The sequence below is a fragment of the Schistocerca piceifrons genome, chromosome 1, assembly GCF_021461385.2.
Source record: "Schistocerca piceifrons isolate TAMUIC-IGC-003096 chromosome 1, iqSchPice1.1, whole genome shotgun sequence".
Taxonomy (NCBI): domain Eukaryota; kingdom Metazoa; phylum Arthropoda; class Insecta; order Orthoptera; family Acrididae; genus Schistocerca; species Schistocerca piceifrons.
In genome coordinates, this window is record NC_060138.1 from 1,193,820,554 (window position 1) to 1,193,842,537 (window position 21,984).

A 21,984-nucleotide genomic window follows, 5' to 3' on the forward strand; every position below is an offset into this window, starting at 1 on the left:
CGTCACTGAACTGCTATAAAGCGTTTTTACGTACATAGGCTGAAGACAGGGAGAAAACTATAATTGGAAAAAGAAAGAAAGGAATAGAGGCTGATATTTCCTTAGTTATTCTACGCACCAGCTGTTTACCTGCTACTGCTTCCTTAAAATCTACACAAGTAAAATGATGTGAGACCTGAGTTTCTCCTGGCGTATACAACTTTCAAATAACTTCCGGGAATTCAGCCAGGTAATATTTTCAGCGATCGCCGATATTTCGGCGGGAGAACACCCCGCCATTTTCAAGAGAAACTGGCCTGGCATTTGGCAAACTTTGAACGTCTTCATCGCTCGGAGTCTGATGTTATATCTCGACGTTCTGTGATAAATCTCACAGAGAAATCTTTTGACGACGTAACCTTATCCGTGCTAGGGAAGGGTTTAAATTTTGCACCCACCCCGAAGAGTTTACCGGTAGTTGATTTTATTAGTTCAATTGAACAGGCAGTTTGCAAACTTCCTCCTGACGCTGCAGAGGAGGTTGGGAGGGAGGCATGCCGTGTGTTGACTAGGGCTTGTCCACCCAAGAGTAATGTAACAGCAGCATAGAGCGCTGCTTTACGCTCTCTCAAAGTTGATCCTGATACTGCTTTCTACCTGCGGACAACCCTTGTTTTAAATAAACGGGATTATGTACAAAAGATGCAACGTTTACTATCTGGTTCAGCGTATCGCAGAATCGATGCTGATTCCACAAAAAGTGTCGAGAGAAAGACCAACAGCCTTCTGAAGAAAAGTGGTTTGTCGCAGGACACTATCAAGAGTCTTTAACACCTATAGTGCTGTTCCCCCTAGGTTATATGGCCTTCCGAAGGTTCACAATGAAGGGGTTCCTTTCCGTCTTACGATGAGTAACATCTACGCTCCGACATATCGTGTAGCCATGAATCTTGCTTCTCTGTTGAGTCCACAAGTAGGTCGGTGTGAACATCATATCAGGAACTCCTCATATCAGGAGGGACTGCGGTTGAATGACTCTCATATTTTAGTGATTTTCGATGTGGTCTCTCTCTTCACTCGTGTTCCTCTGTCTGATTCGTTGCGGTTAATTGAGGCTAGGTTTGGTGCTGAGTTAACTAATCTCCTTCGGCATATGTTGACATCCGCTTACTTTTTATCCAGTGACCAGAATTACGGGCAGATAGATGGAGTTGCGATGGGTAGTCCGTTGTCTCCTGTGGTCGCAAATTTGTTTATGGAAGACTTCGAGGAACGTGCACTGGAGTCGGCGCCTTTGAAACCAGCCTGTTCCTTTAGATATGTTGACGATACCTTTGTTGTTTGGCCTCGTGGCAGGGAGAATTTGAATGCCTTTCTAGAACATCTGAACTCGATCCACCCGAACATTCGTTTTACGATGGAGGTGGAAGAGGATGGTTGCCTTCCCTTTCTTGAAGTGTTGGTTAGGAAGAAGGATGATGGATCATTGGGACATGCAGTCTACAGGAGACGTACTCACACCGACTTGTACTTACAAGCTAATAGTTGTCACCATACGGCTCAGCGTGAAGGGGTACTTCGTACCTTGGTACACAGGGCACATGGCGTTTCTGACGCTGAGACTTTGCCAGCTGAGCTGTCCCATCCTGAAGTTACATTTCGTCAAAATGGTTATAGTGATAGACAGATTGAACGTGCGTTGCACTATCGACCAACTGTACATCGGGTGATTGGTGATAATTCTGATTCGACACCTAAGTCTACTGCCTTTTTGCCTTACGTAGGAAACACTTTCAACAAGATCGGTCGTATTTTACGGAAATACGACGTGAAATGTGTTTTCCGACCTCCATCTAAAATTAGAGCGCTTTTGAGTTCTGTTAAGGATAAGCTTGGTCTGCGTAAGGCGGGTGTATATTGCATTCCTTGTAGCTACGGCATGGCATATATTGGTCAAACTATCAGGACCGTGGAGGGCCGATGTACTGAGCATAAACGGCACACACGATTATAGCAGCCAAGTAGATCTGCTATTGCCGAACATTGCTTGGATACTGGTCACCCCATGTTATATAATAACACCGAGATATTGGCATGCACGTCCAGCTATTGGGACAGTGTTATTAAGGAGGCAGTTGGGATAAAATTAGAGAGCAACCTCGTTAACAGGGATGGAGGTTTCTGTTTAAACTCTGTTTGGAATCCGGCTCTCTCTCTTGTCAAAAAACAGAGGGACAGAGTCAATGTTACCTCACCTGCGAATTCATAGTCTCACTATCGATATCTCTGACTTTGGTCATCTTTGGTGGCACTAGTGTTCAGTGTGTGTGTTATCTCTCCTGCTTCAGTCCGAGAACCGACGTTTTCAAAAATGGCGCTATGGGACTTAACATCTGAGGTCATCAGTCCCCTTGAACTTAGAACTACTTAAACTTGACTAACCTAAGGACATCACACACACCCATGCCCGATGCAGGATTCGAACCTGCGACCGTAGCGGTCGCGCGGTTCCAGACTGAAGCGCCTAGAACCGCTCGGCCACCCCGGCCGGCGAACCGAGGTTTTAAATTTGCGTGTACGTCGCCTGTCCGTTGATGTTTGCCTTGAAAATGGCGGGGTGTTCTCCCGCCGAAATATCGGTGGTCGCTGAAAGTGTTACCTGGCTGAGTTCCCTGAAGTTATTTGAAAGTAAAATGATGGCTATTGATTAATGACACTTACCCACGCGTCGCTTGGCGTATCTTTGAGATTAATCATCAAAAATACCCCTCTCTTCTCCTATGAATATTACAACATGTCCATAATGTTTTGGACAATTTCTGACGAGTTGAAGTTCTCTTACACTGCATCCTATGAGATGGGAAAAAAACCTTAAAGCATTTCACAGAATGTCTGTCCAAAAATGATTTCACCTGCGGTGTCGTCGGGTATCGAGAGCGGTGCAGGAAGTATCGACCAGCTGACAGATACTGCACAGCAGAGCGGTATCACGAGGCGCCGATGAGATGCTATGAAGGGGCTGTGCCTCCCGTAGTCCCGGGGCGCCTCCACCGCGCCTCTGGCCTGAAATAGCGTCGCCAGAGACCAGGAGGGCAGTTCTGTTGGAGGTCGGATTCCGCTCACTTCTAGGAGTAGCGTCGTTGTGCTGCCTGCTCGCCTTGACACAGCCCGTGTCAACTGTCGGGGAGTGGAGAGACATCCATCCCCTGTGAACAGTGCCTAAGCGCCAACGCTATCTGAACGTGTCAACAAGTGTCTACGAACTTTTGTTTTCTAGTGACTGTATTGAAGCCGCAGTACGGCCATTCTGAACTTGTAACAATTCGCTGCTCAGTAAAAGTGGCTCATTTAATGTGTTCTGGACCGCGAGTCCACGTGTGAAGTCTGATAGCTACAACCGAGCCCGGCGAGCAAATATGTTTCTTTGTTACTAAATACAGTTTTCGTACTTCCTTCACGAAAGAAGACGAAGTAAATATTCCACAATTCGAAACCAGGACAGCTGTTAGCATGAGTGACATAAAAGTGGATATCTTAGGTGCTGTGAAACAACTCAAATCACAACGATTCCGGTCTAGATGGTATACCAATCAGGTTCCTTTCAGAGTATGCAGATACAATAGCGCCTTTCTTAGCAATCATATACAACCGCTCACTTGATGAAAGGTCTGCTCCTAAAGACAGGAAAGTAGCACAGGTCACACCAATAGTCAAGAAAGGAAATAGGAGTAACCCGTTGAATTACAGCCCAATATCACTGACCTCAATTAGCTGTAGGATTTTGGAGCATATACTGTACCCGAACATTATGAATCACCTTGAAGAAAATGACTTGTTGATACATAGCCAACACGGGTTCAGAAAACATCGTTCTTGTGCAACACAGCTACCTCTTTATTCCCATGAAGTAATGAGTGCTGTCGACAAGGGATCTCAGATCGATTTCATTTTCCTAGATTTCCAGAAGGCTTTTGATACCGTTCCTCACAAGCGACTACTAATCAAATTGCGTGCGTATAGAGTATCGTCTCAGTTGTGTGACTGGATTCGTGATTTCCTCTCAGAGGCGTCACAGTTCGTAGTGATAGACGGTAAATCATCGAGTAGAACACAAGTAACATCTGGCGTTCCGCAAAGTAGTGTCACAAAACCTCTGCTGTTCGTGATTTACATAAATGATCTAGGTGATATCTGAGCAGCCCTCTTAGATTGTTTGCAGATGACGCTGTAATTTACCGTCTAGTTAAATGATCAGACGATCAATTCCAATTACAAAATGAACTAGAGAGAATTTCTGTATGGTGCGAAAAGTGGCAATTGGCACTAAACAAAAAAAAAAGTGCTGGGTCATCCACATGCGTACTAAAAGAAATCCGATAAATTTTGGGTATACGATAAATCACACAAATCTAAGGGCTGTCAGTTCGACTAAATATCTAGGTATTACAATTACGAGCAACTTCAATTGCAAAGACCACGTAGATAATATTGTGGGGAAGGGGAAACAAAGACTGCGCTTTGTTGACAGAACACTTAGAAGATGCGACAAAGCCACTGAAGGGACAGCCTACATTACACTTGTCCGTCCTCTGCTGGAATATTGCTCTGCGGTGTGGGATACTTACCAGGTAGGATTGACGGAGGACATCGAAAAGGTGCAAAGAAGGGCAGCTCGTTTCGTGTTATCGCGCAACAGGGCTGAGTGTCACTGATATGATACGTGAGTTGGGCTGGCAGTCACTGAAACAAAGGCGGTTTTCTTTGTGGCGAGATCTATTTACGAAATTTCAATCACCAACTTTCTCTTCCGAATGCGAAAATACTTTGTTGACACCTACCTAGGGAGAAATGATCATCATAATAAAATAAGAGAAATCAGAGCTCGGACGGAAAGATTTAGGTGCTCCTTTTCCCATTCGAGAGTGGACTGGTAGAGAAGTAGTATGGTTGGTTGGTTGTTTGGGGGAAGAGACCAAACAGGGAGGTTATCGGTCTCTTAGGATTAGGGAAGGATGGGGAAGGAAGTAGGCCGTGCCCTTTGAAAGGAACCATCCCGACATTTGCCTGGAGCGATTTGGGGATATCACGGAAAACCTAAATCAGGATGGCCGGACGCGGGATTGAACCGTCGTCCTTCCGAATACGAGTCCAGTGTGCTAACCATTGCGCCACCTCGCTCGGTAGAAGTAGTATGAAAATGGTTCGATGAACCCTCTGCCAGGCACGTAAGTGTGAATTGCAGAGTAACCATGTAGATGTAGGTACAGCTTATTCAGAGTGTTCTAATTAACTGGATTATTACCAGCCACCTCAAAGTCCAAGAAGTCGGAGAGTGCAGAAATGGAGCAGCTCGTATGATATATTGAAAACCTGCCACTACCTGTTTGTTCATATGATGTTATGAACCTGATTTGCCGGCCGGGGTGGCCGAGCGGTTCTAGGCGCTACAGCCTGGAACCGCGCGACCGCTACGGTCGCAGGTTCGAATCCTGCCTCGGGCATGGATGTGTGTGAAGTCCTTAGGTCAGTTAGGTTTAAGTAGTTCTAAGTTTTAGGGGACTGATGACCTCAGAAGTTAAGTCCCATAGTGCTCAGAGCCATTTGAACCATTTGAACCAGATTTCTGTCATCAAATATACCCCCAGATAGTGGACACGATCTATTACTAAAGCAGAGTGTGAGTGAGTAGTATAGCAGGGTAGGTTTCATGCAAGATAACGGTCTTATCTCAAGGTCGCTTGTAAGGACTTCCTGTGCCAGGTTACACACTTGGGCAGTTTATATTCATGTTCACTCCCCCGCCCCCCTAACTCCGTTTCCGGCCTCCTCCCTCGCCCTCTCTGGGGAACTATCGCTGGTAGTTGATCGAAGCCACCCAGAGAAATCCCCAGCCCCCTTCTCCTCCACCCCCTCTCTCCCTCCTCTCCCCTCCCCTTGGATCAACATGATTCAAGCTCCCCATCTCCACCTTTTATAACTGGGGCACTTGGCTGGGTGGCTTCTCTCTAGAACTCTTCAGCTGAGGGATAGGATCAGGTTTTGCCTGTTTGTTAATAACAAATTAAAGTTATTACATTAAGTCACATCAGTCGAGATTATTTGTTAATAGACATGAAATTTATATGATTTTTCGTCATTTGAGTCACCAGCGGAGACCATAGCCAGGCATATATAAATACTTTCATTCTTCCGCATTTTCCAAAATTTTTCGTACTTTTCCCAAATTTTATGTGTTTCATCCAGTTACAAGACTTGTGTCCCACAGTACTCGACGTCATTTCAACGTCACAACACATCGCGTTGGGTTATCATGCTCTCACTCTATCACAATGCAGCCTGTGCCCAAAAGCATCAAAATTATTTATCATTGCCGATCCACCCTTATATTATTAATGGATGTGTGTGATGTCAAAGTGTAAGTATTAAAAACGAACACGTTCGCCTATTGGTAGAAGTAATGTCACGATGTATCAATTACGTTGTAGCAAATTCTGAAAGCACTGCAGTTTGAACGATTTTCAATCAAAATCACTGTATGTAGCGGGTGGATATAATTAAAGCGTAGCTACTCACAGGCGTCCAATGTGGCTGTCATTATCGTAAGACAGCAAAACTTGGTAGATAATCTAGTGGATTACTGCGGAATCGATTTACACTGGAAAGTAATTAGTTCCAATTTTGGCCACCAGCTGCAAATCTGGCGCTGTGCATGCAAGAAAGACGCATAGAAATGTTTCGATAGGTAAATAGGTAATGGATTAGGAACAGGGTGTGGGCAGAAAAGGTGGAACAAGTAGGAAAGACATAATATTGATTTTATTACTAAACGCCACGTACACAGCTTGTTCAATGTGAGCATTGGAGACGTCGATGAGATGCTGCACAGCGCCAGATTTGTGTCTGGTGGCCAAAATTGGGACTACTCTTTCCCAGCACAAATCGATTCCGCATTAACGCATTAGCACAGCTACCAAGTTCCTCTGCCATACGATAATTACAGCCGTGTGTAGCTGCACTTTAATAATAACCACCAGGCATGAGAAATACCACGCTGTCATAGATAAACTCTTGCTCAGCCACCACTTAGTTGCTAGAATGTGTGATGCCATAGTTATGTGTTAAAAAAAAAAGAGTGTGTTGTTCGAAATAATGACGGCATGTTAATTCTGTGGCATCGTAACAAAATTATGAGGTTTACTGATTTTCAACGAAAGAAACTGTGTGTATTAGAATTAGCACGGTGTTGCAAAATACGCACCTAAAGAGGTGACCGGTATCTCCGAGCACTGTGGGTCACTCCAAGACACACAGACCTAAGCGGTGAAAGGACAACATGTCTGCCACCGGGTAGAGAACCCCTCTAACACTAACCTACAGAGTACAGCCAGGGCAACACCTTAGCAATGGCCGAGAAAGTTGCGTTATTTTAGGTGTAATCTTCTCCAACCTGGTTGCTGGCGCAAAACACACAGCTGCTATATCAAGCAAGGGTCCTCCCATCTGCTGTAATAACGGCGAACAGGTCCAAAGGCATGTAACACGATATAAACTACCTCCTTATGTTAGAGAGTGTGTGTCACATTGCTAAAAAACACGCAATAAACTGAAGCAAGAGCGCTGCCAATCCTTCTGTGTCCATCAAATCGGTAAGATTAGTCTGGAGTTTCCTTTAAATGTGGGCAGAAGTGATGCAACCTGTGTATGCCCATCCCTAACGTGAACCATACGCGGCATATCGGTAAAAAATAAGCGACAAAATTCAATACTGCAAACACACGCCGGTGGTCGACACCTGCCAGCGCTCCCAGCACAATATAGAGACCTGTAACCCGAAATAAAGTCTCGCAGTGAAACAGTGCGATGTCACTATAAGACTCGTAAATAGATGTGGCAATAATGCAGAGTATACACATACACATTCCTATCAAGTAAATGGGACTCAGCAATGGCCACAGTGCAGCAAAAAAAAAAAAAAAAAAAAACTATTTCTAAATACAAAGTCAATAACTCGCAGAGGTCTCGGCACTTCTTTTGTGGTACGATAAAATGCGACGTAAGAGGGCCCCAGATTTTGTGTACCCTCTGTCAATAAGTCGATTTTCCAAAGACACACATGTGAATATACACTACTGGCCATTAAAATTGCTACACCAAGAAGAAATGCAGATGATAAACGGGTATTCATTGGACAAATACATTATACTCGAACTGACATGTGATTACATTTTCACGCAGTTTGGGTGCATAGATCCTGAGAAATCAGTACCCAGAACAACCACCTCTGACCGTAATAACGGCCTTGATACACCTGGGCATTGAGTCAAACAGAGCTTGGATAGCGTGTACAGGTACAGCTGCCCATGCAGCTTCAACACGATACCACAGTTCATCAAGAGTAGTGACTGGCGTATTGTGACGAGACAGTTGCTCGGCCACCACTGACCAGACGTTTTCAACTGGTGAGACATCTGGAGAATGTGCTGGCCAGGCCAGCAGTCGAACATTTTCTGTATCCAGAAAGGCCCGTACTGGACCTGCAACATGCGGTCGTGCATTATCCTGCTGAAATGTAGGGTTTCGCAGGGATCGAATGAAGGGTAGAGCCACGGGTCGTAACACATCTGAAATGTAACGTCCACTGTTCAAAGTGCCGTCAATGCGAACAAGAGATGACCGAGACGTGTAACTAATGGCACCCCGTACCATCACGCCGGGTGATACTCCAGTATGGCGATGACGAATACACGCTTCCAATGAGCGTTCACCGCGATGTCGCCAAACACGGATGCGACCATCATGATGCTGTAAACAGAACCTGGATTCATCCGAAAAAATGACGTTTTGCCATTCGTGCACCCAGGTTCGTCGTTGAGTACACCATCGCAGGAGCTCCTGTCTATGATGCAGCGTCAAGGGTAACCGCAGCCATGGTCTCCGAGCTGATAGTCCTTGCTGCTGCAAACGTCGTCGAACTGTTCGTGCAGATGGTTGTTGTCTTGCAAACGTCCCCATCTGTTGACTCAGGGATCGAGACGTGGCTGCACGATCCGTTACAGCCATGCGGGTAAGATGCCTGTCATCTCGACTGCTAGTGATACGAGCCTGTTGGGATCCAACACGTCGTTCCGTATTACCCTCTTGAACCCACCGATTCCATACTCCGTTAACAGTCAATGGATCTCGACCAACGCGAGCAGCAATGTCGCGATACGATAAACCGCAATCGCGATAGGCTACAATCCGATCTTTATCAAAGTCAGAAACGTGATGGTACGCATTTCTCCTCCTTACACGAGGCATCACAACAACGTTTCACCAGGCAACGCCGGTCAACTGCTGTTTGTGTATGAGAAATCGGTTGGAAACTTTCCTCATGTCAGCACGTTGTAGGTGTCGCCACCGTCGCCAACCTTGAGTGGATGCTCTGAAAAGCTAATCATTTGCATATCACAGCATCTTCTTCCTGTCGGTTAAATTTCGCGTCTGTAGCACGTCATCTTCGTGGTGTAGCTATTTTAATGGCCAGTAGTGTAGTTAAACTTCCACAATCAGGAATTAACTGGCGAACAACACACGTGCAGTGACTGCTGGAGATCCTAATATTTGTGGAGTAATTTCACGGACGTCCTGTAGGAACCTCTTCAAAGAACTGGGTATACTAACTACTGCCTCTCAGTATATTTACTCCTTAATGAAATTTGTCCTAAATAATATATCTCTTTTTCCAACAAACAGCTCAGTTCATACATACAATACCAAGAACAAAAATGATCTGCACAAGGACTTAAAAGCACTTACTTTAGTTCAAAAAGGGGTCCACTACTCAGGAACACTCATCTTCAATAATGTGCCAGCAAACTTAAAAAATTTAGTTACAAATAAAGATCAGTTCAAAAGGAGCCCGAATGACTTACTAGTGGTAAACTGCTTCTACTCCATTGACGAATTTTTTAACAGAAACAAATGATGTATTGTATATACTCATACTATTAGTATTGTTATTTCAGCTTAAAAAAATTGACATGTTGCACATCCACGAGGATCTTCTCAGCACGGATCTATGGAACGAAAAACTAATTTAATCTGTGTTCTTTCCAGTTTAAATTGTTCGTAATTGTAATTCCTAGGTATTTAGTTGAATTTACGGCCTTTAGATTAGACTGATGTAACGTGTAACCGAACCTGAACGGATTCCTTTTAGCACTCATGTGGATGATCTCACGTTTCTCATTATTTAGGGTCAACTGCCAATTTTCGCACCATATACATGTCTTTTATAAATCGTTTTGTAATTGGTTTTGATCTTCTGATGATATTGATAAACGATAAACGACAGCATTATCTGCAAACAACCTAATACGGCTGTCAGATTATCTCCTAAATCGTTTATGTAGATAAGGAACAGCAGAGGGCCTATACCACTACCTTGGGGAGCGCCAGAAATCACTCGATGACTTTCCGTTAGTTACTGCGAACTGCGTCCTCTCTGACAGAAATCACGAATCCAGTAACGTACCTGAGACGATATTCTGTAAGTACGCAATTTCGCTAAAAGCCTCTTTTGTGGTTTAGTGTTAAAAATTTAGAAATATGAAATCAATTTGAAATCCCTTGTCAAGAGCACTCAACCCTTCGTGTGCGTAAAGAGCTTGTTGTTTTTCACAAGAACGCGGTTTTCTAAACTCGTGTTGACCATAATTTTATCTTGGATCTCCTCCATTTGGTCCGTTTGACATAGAGAAACAACAATATCAGAAACTGAGTCCGCCTTGATGCAAAACACTTTGTTATTCGTTTATTTCTTTATTCTCCAAAACTAGTTTCGGCGGCAAATATCACCATCACCAGTGGGTTTTTAATCTTATTTATTGTATATTACAGCATGTTTTTGAGAATTATTGTCGCTGTTTGCGATATATTTCCTGTGCGCTCTTTTTCTGTTGCCGTTTTTACTCAGCGAACATCATGTCATCTGCAAGTTCGTTGGATGCTAAGTAGCTTACGGCTTACATTACGTTGACATGGCCTAAAGCCATAATGTCACTTGACAATGGCCTAAGGCCGAAATTGCAATAGAGTAATAAAAACTTGTAACAGTCACTGCGTAAAGATGATGTCCTTCAAAAAACACATTCGTATACAATTATGTCGACTGTTGTTTCGGATGACAAATTGGCTGGAATGTTATTTACTGTACTGTACCTTCTACGAGTCTTTCTCGTGTGCGTAATCTTGCGACGGCAGTAGGAAATATTTACCTCACAGAAAGCAAGAGTGGGGAAACGGGCGTAAGGGAACTACAACTGTGGTTTGAGTGACTTGCTTTTGCTTGATTCCTGGTCTGCGTATATACTTTATACTCCTTGAGAGCAAACTATCTCTTTCGTAAAATGTGTGACATTACAGTTTATACTGCCTGGAACCACTGGATAAATTCAGCCTCTGGATGTTTTTTCCGTGCCTGTAAAACATACTATCGCACTGATTTGAATTTTAAAATTTTCCCTGCGAATTGACTGTACAAACAAATTTCGGGCTTGCACTCGGTCGTCGTTCAATACTTCGCACGATATGTCAACTGGGCAACCTGAAGATGACTGGCAGGTGCCCAGTTGAAATATCGTGCGAAGTATTGAACGACGACCGGCTGCAAGCCCATATTTGTTTGAACATACTATCGCACTATCTGCAGCTACGCCTTAAAGGGTAGCCAGTTTCAGGAGAGGCTCAACGAGAGACTGTTTCGTATTCCGCTGCATCACATTCCATGAGTTCTCATTATCCCGTTACACCAACATGATTCTATATGCAGTCTTTAAAAGTGAGTACTTAACTTAAAGTCCTGCACGGCATGTAACCCTCAAAGAGTTCTTCGATCTTGGTGTTGCCAACGTTTGTGATCACTGTGGGGCGCCACTTTTCATTTGGAGTTCATGGTTCTAGTTAATGGTTTGGTTTGAACATTTCTTGAATGTCGACGATGTTCATTTTTTGAAGTGTAGTACACACAACCCATAAAGGGTTGATCATTGCACCTCCCGGACATGGTGAGTCATTAGCAGCTAATATTTTTCCTGTCATAATTGTAAACACAAGACTTTCAAATGAGCCTTACTAAAGATTGAACTTGCGACCTCGTACTCAAGGGGTTCCTGGTGAGTTTATTAATTTCAATCCATAATACTATCAGGAATATTGCGAAGTATTTGCCACTGTTCTGAGACTGTAGCAAGCAACACCATCTGTTGGTACCGTAAGAAACTGTTTGTCTTTTCTGTCTGAGCACTTTAGTATTTCTGCATAATATTATTTATGTAATGAATCATTTAAAAAGTTAAAACTATACTGCAAAATAGAACGTATGTTGCAAAGAAACAAAGTGTGTAAAATTTTATTGTTCTTGTACGAGAAACTCCACTAACTAGGCAGAGACTTTCCTTGTAACAATTGTGAGAGTAGTTGTCTGTGGTAGTTCGTTCGTGGTGGTAATGGCGTGTGCTCTATGAAAAACTATCTGTGTTCTGTGATGATCGATGAAATAAATATGGAGAAATATATACACACATCAAAAAAAGTTTTGCATCACCTCGGTTCCGATAGTTCCGGAACCTGTACAGGAAATTGGAATAGAGATCGACATAAACATCATTTCCACCCTTTTTCTTGCTCATGAAAACCACACATTGTATGTTGTACCACTATACAGCGAGACCTTCAGAGGCGGTGGTCGAGATTGCTGCACACACCGGTACCTCTAATACCCAGTAACACGTCTTGTTACATTGATGCACGCGTGTATTCGTCGTGGCATATTATACACAAGGTCATCAGGGCACTGTTGGTCCAGATAGTCCCACTCCTCAACGTCGATTCGGCGTGGATCCCACCGAGTGGTTTGTGCGTCATGTCGTCCATAAATAGCTCTTTTCAATGTATCCCGGGCATGTCCGATAGGGTTCGTGTCTGGAGAACATACTGGCCACTCTAATCGAGCGATGTTGTTATCCTGAAGGATGTCACTCACAAGATGTGCACGAACTGTCGCTCATGAAGACGAATTCCTCGCCAATATGCTGCCGATATGGTTGCACTATCGGTCGGAGGATGGCATTCACGTATCGTACAGCCGTTACGGTGCCTTCCATGGCCACCAGCGGCGTATGGCGGTCCCACATAATGCCACTCCAAAACAGCAGGGAACCTCCACCCTGTTGCACTCGCTGGACAATGTCTCTCAGGCGTTCAGTCTCACAGGGTTGCCTACAAACACGTCTCCGACGATTGTGTGATTGAAGGCATATGCGACACTCATCGGTGAAGATAACTGATGCCAATCCTGAGTGATCCATTCGGCATGTTGTTGGGCCCATCTGTACAGCGCTGCATGGCGTCGTGGTTGCATGGATGGACCTCGAAATTTACGTCGGGAGTGAAGTTGCACATCATGCAGCCTATTCCGCACGACGTCCTGTGGCTGCACGAAAAGCATTATTCCACATGGTGGCGTTACTATCAGGGTTCCTCCGAGCCATAATCCGTAGGTAGCGGTCATCCACTGCAGTAGTAGCCCTTGGGCGGCCTGAGCGAGGCATGTCATCGACAGTTCCTTTCTCTCTGTATCTCCTCCATCTCCGAAAACATTGCTTTGGTTCACTCCGAGACTCTTGTTGAGAGCACTTACTGGCAGAAACTAACAATGCGGACGCGATCGAACCGTGGTATTGACCGTCTAGGCACGGTTGAACTACAGACAACTTGAGCCGTGTACTTTCTTTCTGGTGGAATGACTGGAACTGATCGGGTGTCGCACCCCCTCTGTCTAGTAGGCGCTGCTCATGCATGGTTGTTTACATCTTTGGGCTGGTTTAGTGACATCTCTGAACAGTCAAAGGGACTGTGTCTGCGATACAATATCCACAGTCAACGTCAGTCTTCAGGAGTTCTGGTAACTAGGGTGGTGCAAAACTTTTTTGATGTGTGTATATATGGTGACTATATATGGAAGTGCTACAAGAAGAAATGGATAACTGTGTGATAACTAACGTAACATGGCAGTAAAAGGGACGCGGGAGGATATGGAAATAAATCTTGCATCAGAGAACCTCACCGTCACAGCAACAATCCAGCTGAGTTATACTTGTCGGTTAAGTGCAGTTTCTCACTAACGGTTTACTTTCACATTCTGAAACTAAAGAAGGCTGCGTAAACAACTGATTTCTTTTATTAACTGTTTTCACAATAGTTAATTACAAAGTATTAGGCCCTCAAGTGTAACGTTTCGTTACGACAGTACTGTGTCTGACACTGCACTAAATTATTCAGTTTAGTAACGGCACTGCTTTACACGTGTAAATAGTTATAGTGATTATTCCATAAATAGTATTTTAAGATGAATGTATGATAGTGTGGACGATTATTGTACTTATCAAGTTACTAAATTATTAAGTGATTTAGCGGTGCAACCGAACTCAACGTCATCTGATTAATTACAAGTTGTCAGTACGTGAACACAAAAGTGGAGTATCATTCCCACGCGTACTGAAATTTCGTTATAATGCGGCGTTCACGGTAATATTTTCAATAAATTAACATCTGTTGTAGCAAATCCTGACGGCCGAAATATACAGCTACGAATACTCAGAATCTAAAACGAGCGAGGTAATACTTCAGATGGTGTTTTATGTGCTATAAGTGCGTCTTATAAGAAAACATTACCTTGTACCCACTGTCGACTTTACACACTGATGGACGGTATTTGTATTCCGTATCCTGTATTTGCTAGAATTAATAGCAATGTCATTTGCTATCAGCAGATCATCCCATTTTTGTACGCATCAGGAGGTGCTTTTCGCTGTTCTGCAAAGGGAGATACAGCATTTCCTCCTTCGCGGAGCATCTGCCGTACATTTCGAGACTCCATTTCCAAGCTTGTTCAGAGTTTACTATATAGGGAAAGGCAGGTGGTGACCGCAAAGTAGGACTTCCTTTCTTGGGATGATGGAACAGTCATTCATTACCCTCACTATGTGAAGCTATTCTAGAGATTTTATCTTCGCTAAAAAGCTTTCACATTAGTCTGTCTGTAGATGGTCTACCATTCATTTATTTGCAAAAACTTATCTCCTTTCAAATTCATGAGTAACTGAATTAATACACATATGTACTGTATGTTCTATGTCTGGTGTTCTACAGTTTCAAAGTATATGATACGGGAAGATATGGTCGCTAGCAAGCTGCAGCGTGGCTTAACCTAGTTCATCGACTGGTTTCGATACTATTACCACGGATCGGAGCGTGGAACGTCAGATCCCTTAATCGGGCAGGTAAGTTTGAAAATTTAAAAAGGGAAATGGGTAAAATGGCTCTGAGCACTATGGGACTTAACTTCTAAGGTCATCAGTCCCCTAGAACTTAGAACTACTTAAACCTAACTAACCTAAGGACATCACACACATCCATGTCCGAGGCAGGATTCGAACCTGCGACCGTAGCGGTTGCGCGGTTCCAGACTGTAGCGCCTAGAACCGCTCGGCCACTTCGGCCGGCGGAAATGGGTAAATTAAACTTAGACTTATTGGGAATTGGTGAAGTTCGGTGGCAGGAGGAACAAGACTTATGGTCAGGTGAATACAGGGTTATAAATAAAAAATCAAATAAGGGTAATGCAGAAGTAGGTTTAATAATGAATAAAATGTTAGGAACGCGGATAAGCTACTAAGAACAGCATTGTGAACGCATTATTGTTGCCAAGATAGGCACGAAACCCACGCCTACCACAGTAGCTCCGCAGATGATAAAGAGATTGAAGAAATGTATGATGCGATAAAAGAAGTTATTCATATAATTAATGGAGTCGAAAATTTAATAGTCATGGGGGACTGGAATTCGATAGTGTGAAAAAGAGGAGAAGGAAAAGTAGCATATAACTGTGGACTGGGGGTTAGGAATGAAAGAGGAAGCCACCGACTAGAATTTTGCGCAGAACACAACTTAATCATAGCTATCACTTGGTTTAAGACTCGTGAAAGAAGGTTGTATACGTTGAAGAGCCGTGGAGACACTGGAATGTTTCACACAGACTTTGTAGTGGTAAGACAGAGATTTAGGAACCAGGGTTTAAGTTGTAAGACATTTCCAGGGGCAGATGTGGACTCTGACCACAATTTATTGGTTACGAACTGCAGATTAAAACGATTGACAAGAACAGAGGAAAGAGATACAGTAGAAGAAAGGGTAGCTTTCAGAGATGAAATAGTGAAGACACCAGAGGATCAAGTAGGTAAAAAGACGAGGGCTAGTAGAAAGCCATGGATAACTGAAGAGATGTTGAATTTGGTTGATTAAAGGATAAAATATAAAAATGCAGTAAATGAAGCAGGCGAAAAGGAATACAAACGTCTCAGAAGTGAGATCGACAGGAAGCGAAAATGGCTACATAACGACGGCTAGAGGACGAATGTAAGGATGTAGAGGCATACATCACGAGGGCTAAGATAGATACTGGCTACAGGAAAATTAGAGACCTTTGGAATGAAGAGCTCAGGTGGAAAACCAGTCCTAAGCAAAGAAGGGAAAGAAAGGTGGAAGGAGTATATAGAGGGTCTATACTGGGGCTATGTACTTGAGGGCAATATTATGGAAATGGAAGAGGACGTAGATGAAGATGAAATCGGAGGTAAGATACTGCGTGAAGAGTTTGACAGAGCGCTGAAAGATCTAAGTCGAAACAAGTCCCTGGGAGTAGGCAACATTCCTTTAGAATTAGTGATAGCCTTGGGAGAGCCAGCCATCACAAAACTGTACCATTTTGTGAGGAAGAGGTATGAGACAGGGGAAATGCCGTCAGACATTAAAGAAGAACGTAATAATTCCAATCCCAAAGAAAGCAGGTGTCGACGGTTTAATAAGTCATGGTTACAAAATACTAACACGAATTCTTTATAGACGAATGGAAAAGCTGGTAGAAGCTGACCTCTGGAAAGATCAGTTTGGACTGCGTAGAAATGTTGGATCATACGTGGCAATATTGACCCTACGACTTATCTTAGAAGGTAGGTTGCGAAAGGCAAACCTACGTTTGTAACATTTGTAGACTTAGAGAAAGCTTTTGACAATGTTGATTGGAATACACTCTTTCAAATTCTGAAGGTGACATGGGGGAAATACAGGGAACGAAAGGCTATTTGCAATTTGTACAGAAACCAGATGGCAGTTATAAGAAACGATGGGCACGAAATGGAAGCAGTGGTTGAGAAAGGAGTGAGACAGGGTTGTAGCCTGTCACCGATGTTATTCAGTCTGTGTATTGAACAAGCGGTAAAGGACACAAAAGAAAAACTTGGAGTAGGAATTAAAATGCACGGAGAAGAAATAAAAACTTTGAGGTTCGCCGATGACATTGTAATTCTGTCAGAGACAGCAAATGACCTGGAAGAGCAGCTGAACGGAATGGACAGTGTCTTGAAAGAAGGATATAAGAAGAAGATCAACAAAAGCAAAACGAGGGTACCGGAATGTAGTAGAATTAAATCAGGTAATACTGAGGGAATTAGATTAGGAAATGAGACACTTAAAGTAGAAAATGAGTTTTGCTATTTCGGAAGTGACTGACGACTGTCGAAGGAGAGGGGATATAAAATGTGGAGCGGCCATGCCAAGTAAAGCGTTTCTGAAGAAGAGAACTTTGTTAACATCAAGTATAGATTTAAGTGTGAGGAAGTCTTTTCTGAAAGCATTTGTATGTAGTGCAGCCATGTGTGGAAGTGAAACATGGACGATAAATAGCTCAGGCAAGAAGCTTTCTAAATGTGGTGCTACAGAAGAATGCTGAAGGTAAGATGGGTAGATCACATAACTAATGAGGAGTTATTGAATAGGATTGGGGAGAAGTTTGTGGCACAACTTGACTAGAAGAAGGGATCGGTTGGTAGGACATGTTCTGAGGCATCAAGGGATCACCAATTTAGTACTGGAGTGTAGCGTGGAGGGTAAAAATCGTAGAGGGAGACCAAGAGATGAATACACTAAGCAGGTTCAGAAGGATTTAGGTTGCAGTAAGTACTGGGAGATGAAGAAGCTTGTACAGGATAGAGTAGCATGGAGAGCTGCATCAAACCAGTCTCATGACTGAAGACAACAACAGCAATGTGTCTTTGGCCCAACATTGCTCTATTAAAACTCTACACAAAGGTTGCCTAAACTGCTGGCAGTAGTTATCTGGAGATGAAGAGGCTTGCACAGGCTAGAGTAGCACAGAGAGCTGCGTCAAACCACATCTCTGGACTTAAGACCACAACACAATCACCATCTACAATTAAGTCATACTGGGAAACTATGCCGCCCCCCATGATCCATGTACCTTGCCGTTGGTGGGGAGGCTTGCGTGCCTCAGCGATAGAGATGGCCGTACCTTAGGTGCAACCACAACTGAGGGGTATCTGTTGAGAGGCCAGACAAACGTGTGGTTCCTGAAGAGGGGCAGCAGCCTTTTCAGTAGTTACGGGGGCAACAGTCTGGATGATTGACTGATATGGCCTGGTAACACTAACCAAAACGGCCTTGCTGTGCTGGTACTGCGAACGGCTGAAAGCGTGGGGAAACTGCAGCCGTAATTTTTCCCGAGGGTATGCAGCTTTCTGTAAGCTTAAGCATGGAGAGCTGCATCAAACCAGTCTCAGGACTGAAGACCACAACAACAACAACGGGAAACTATGGCAAACTGGTATATTTGTGTGAAATGAACAATTAAACTTTATAAGCAACTGTTTACCAATGTGTACATTTTGTGTAGTCTATGACATTTGTTAACTTTGATGTAAACAGGGTCACTTAAAAAGTTAAAATGTGGCTGTAGTTTCCATTGAGTGCCATCATTTTGAATGTGGTAACTTGTACGAACGCTTTTGTTTTTCGCCGCAGTCTTTATTTCACAATCTAGTCACATTAATGTGACTAGACCCCTGACGTCAACATATAATAACCTCTGACAGGCCCAGGTGGCACCACTAGCAGTGGAGGGAGACACAGAAACAGAGGCAGCAGTCGTAATGCAGTAACAGAGCAGTTTATCTGATGTCCAAAGAACATGATAATTAGGTAAATAGCTATCGTGCCTTGGGTGGAAGTATTTCCGAAACGGCTATGTTATTAAACTGTTCGCGTGCTGCCGTTGTTAAAGTGTACCGTGCACGGCAAAATGGCGCTGTCTAAACCCGGCGCCGAGGAAACTGTGGTCCAGAGGTGAACGACGGCGGCAGAGATGTGCGCGGGCGAAGTAGCCCTGCAACTGTTGTTTGAACCAAGGGGCTACCAACATTGTCTCCTCAGCGATCATTCAGCGAACGTTGCTGCGAATGTGCCTCTGAAGCGGGCCAGGCACGCATGCTGACTGCTGCTCATCGGCTACAAAAGCTGGGTTTTGTCGTCACTACCACATCTGGACATCCACTGAATGGCGACAGGTGGCCACTTCAGACGAATCCAAGTTTTCTGCTCCATCGAATAGACGGCCTTTGGCATGTAGGGAGTGAACCGTCTGAAAGGAACGGTCCAGTCCGGAGGAGGGAGCGTCATGGCCCGCGAAATGTTTTCCCGACATTCGTTGGGTGATCTCGTCATTCTGGGAGGCACAATAAGTCAACAAGAGTATGTATCCACCCTTGGGGACTATTGGGACCTCGACATGCAGTTTATTTTTCCTCAGCACAATGGCAAAATCCAGTAGGACAACGCAACGTGTCACATAGCTCGCAGTGTTGTTGCGTGCTTCGAAGACCACCATGATGAGTTTAGCGTACTCCCCTGGTGACCACGCTACCCGGATTTAAACGCAATCGAGAATGTGGGACCACTCAGATCAGGCTTTCGCGCCACGGGCCCTCAATAGAGAAACCTAGCGCAGCTGAGCACGATACCTTCCAGAAACTCATTGACACTCTTCTTGCACGTCTAGCCGCGGTCCATGTTGCAAAAGGTGTTTATTAAGATTTTTGACAGGTGAGGCATTACTGTGACTGGACCGTGTATTTTCTAATACGACTATGACACAATGACTATGTTGCGGGTTATTCTTTTGATATCAGATTCATTATTAGAAAAATAGTGGCTCGGTGGCCGCTTCACGTTAGTGACGTGGACCTCAACGTTAAGGTTTTTACTCGCTTCCGTGAGGTCGAGACTGACAAGTTTGTCTACAGAGGCGTACACTTGAAACTTAAGATTTAAATGGAGACTTTTACTCAGATAACGTTTTTACTAGTTCCAACATACTTGTTGCAGTACAGTAAATTTTTTGACTCACATTACGTAATGACTCCTCACTTCCCGTTTACTATTGAAAAGCACCCTGCTCAAATAAACGTGCTCGTATTGCACAGCGGCATGATCTGTTTCTGCTGCAGATGCAGACGATTACGTTTCATGTGGTCTTGCAGAGCAGAACGTATTTTCCCTTATGCAGATAACAGTTTCAACTTCATGTACGGTTCCTTTGAAAGGGGATGGCCGACTTCCTTCTCCATCCTCCCTTATGTAATGGGACCGATGACCTCGGTGTTTGGTGACCTTGTAACCTCCGTTTTACTAATCGGCCTATCCTGCTTGCGATATAAAATATGACCGTGGATCGCGTGTATGCCTAATGGATTTTTCTAATTGCACAAGACTATCATTCCCGAAGAAGTGATACCGATAAGTAGCAGAAAAGTATACCACCGATCTTTCTGATGGAAAGTCTACTAAAAATGAAAAGTAATTAAACCCAACAGGGCTATAATTTGAAAATAAAAGTTATTTTGTGCATTCACTCAGGAACAACACTAGACAGAAAAGGGGTACCACTGATCATGAATCCAAAAGTTATACTAATAAACGAAAGCGAAGCAATTAACGGTCGCCAGCGCACTAGGGCAATTTACATCCAGAATCCTGTACAAGATGATCGGAAAGAAAAACATGTATTATGAAACATTGACGTGGCAACTGAAGGTTTTCTGACACTAATTTTGAGTGAGTATGTCATTAAATTCTGACAAAGGTAATCGAGTAATGATTTGAAAATATGTAATTAAACTGCATGATATTATTGAACTTCATTACGTGGACAATGACTTTCAGTGACGTCAACATAAAATCATCAAAGAAATTTAGAAAAAAAGCAAGTACTTTTTGCTTTGCCGTTACTTATTTTGCAAATTGGATTTCATATTATTGCCTGAACAGCTGAGCCTTTTTTTACTGACTTGAACAGAATTAAACACCAGAATACGTACCAAACCAAACAGCCATGTGCTCCAAGGTATATATGAAATAAATAAAACTTCCGATCTCTTAATTTGTGCATTTCTTTAGATTTCGATTTTTTCCAGTGTTTGATTCTCAACCTTGAAAAATGAAATTACTTTACTTTAGTCATATAATTAAACCTCTATTGTACAACAGTTAATTGAAAGTAGACTGAGGCTAAAATTCTTAAAAGTGAAATTATTCATTAAGAAACTGGCTGTAACTATTCAGTTTGTTTCTTATGACACTGTGTTAGCGTCTAAGTAAAAACGGAACAAGGACCCTGCTTGGTAACAATGTCTGCGGACAATGCGGACACAATCGCCTGAGTATAACTGATTATTATTTAAATAAATTTTATCAATCAAATCACATTCTGTTGTGCTGGGGTTAGCCGTTAATACTTTCTACCAATGAACGGTCTTACTTCAGTGCTGTGCATACGACGAAACTCGGAGCCGACGACAGAACTGTATTGCTGGAACTGCTGCTGTTTTTGAAGAAGGTAGCATCTTGTGGAACCACGGCTAATTACAGGAAGAGGCAATCGTAATTAATACAGCCTCTTCCGCCCGTCCACTGTCAGTACTCCTGCTACTACATATATGGCCGACGCGCGTACATGATGCCCCCGAAAAAAGTACTCTCTACTGCGAGAGCGTTAACACCACACTTCCGCACACTACAAGCGCTGGAACCCGTCTCTCTCTCTCTCTCTCCGAG